General features: G+C 39.4%; 1 pseudogene; it reads right to left on the bottom strand.

Annotated features, from left to right (window-relative positions):
* Positions 1–1,008, bottom strand: part of LOC107493138 (probable WRKY transcription factor 21) — a 2,572-nt pseudogene extending 1,564 nt beyond the window's left edge.
* Between the last annotated feature and the right edge of the window lie 77 nt (positions 1,009–1,085).

Here is a 1,085-nt window from a genome sequence, read left to right as displayed (position 1 = left end):
TGTTAAACCCAGTTCCTGAGCTGAATTATCATGAAAATCAGCCTGAGGAAATTTCAAGTACTTAGATTGATGATTTTTTCTTATGCAAACTGGGCTATCCAAGAGGATGCTTTGAGAAAATGGTACTTGAAGCTTCTTATGCTTCCTAACTCTTGCATGACCCAAACTACTACTAAGCAAGGAAACAACTTTCTTGAACTTCACCACAGCTTCACCAGTTTCTACCATTAAATTCCTATATTGAACTTGATCCTGAGGCTGAGACAACACTGTTAAAACTCTATGGCAGCTCTCAACAGCAGCTCTGTTAGCTTCTTCAACTTCCTCCATCTTTAGCCTCTATCTAAAAGGTGAACAACAACAGCAACAGAAGAAGAAGACCTAACCTAACCCCTCAAAGTTCCTCTGAGGGGCAGAAAAACTAAGGCAAGACACAGCAGAATACTAAAACAGCCTCATTTATCTACACACTTGGCCACATGTGGCAGATTAAGATGGAGGTAACTCATTCGAGAAGAGGCTACTCATGATTAAAGTTTCAAAATTTCAGAATCAAAAGGGACCTTGAGTCAGAGTGAGAGCCAATATGGATAAAAGGAAAAAAAGACTTTACTGGGAAGAGAAAATGAGCAGCCCAATTTTCCAGAGACTGAAGAGGAGAAAAAGGGCCACAAAGCACGGACCTTGATGGACTTGGTGCTGTCAAACCCTAGATTCCTCTACCATGAAGTGAAGGGGTTTCTGTTCTGAGATTGAAAGGTGTGAAAGAAAGAAAGGACTTTGGCTCATTTCTGAGAATTCACCACCGTAAGAGAACAAAGCTTCCAACTTCAAAAACTATTATTAAACTACTTAGCAACAAGGAACATAAAATATTATTTATTATCGAGTTCTAGAAAAAAAAAATGTAAAAAAACAGTATTTTGAGAAAGAGGGGAAAGAGGAATTTAAATAAGCAAAGAAAGATAGAAGAGGAGGGGAAGGAGGAGAGGGAGAAGGAGCAGAGCAATGGTTGAGAAATGAAAGTGCAGTCTCTATCACAGATTTGAAGTGTGGGACCCACAGGAAGACCTTTGTTAGCAGTA

The sequence above is a fragment of the Arachis duranensis genome, chromosome 6 (assembly GCF_000817695.3).
Source record: "Arachis duranensis cultivar V14167 chromosome 6, aradu.V14167.gnm2.J7QH, whole genome shotgun sequence".
Classification (NCBI taxonomy): Eukaryota; Viridiplantae; Streptophyta; class Magnoliopsida; order Fabales; family Fabaceae; genus Arachis; species Arachis duranensis.
The sequence above is the reverse complement of the archived record's forward strand: the minus strand, read 5'-3'. Positions and strand labels throughout refer to the sequence as shown.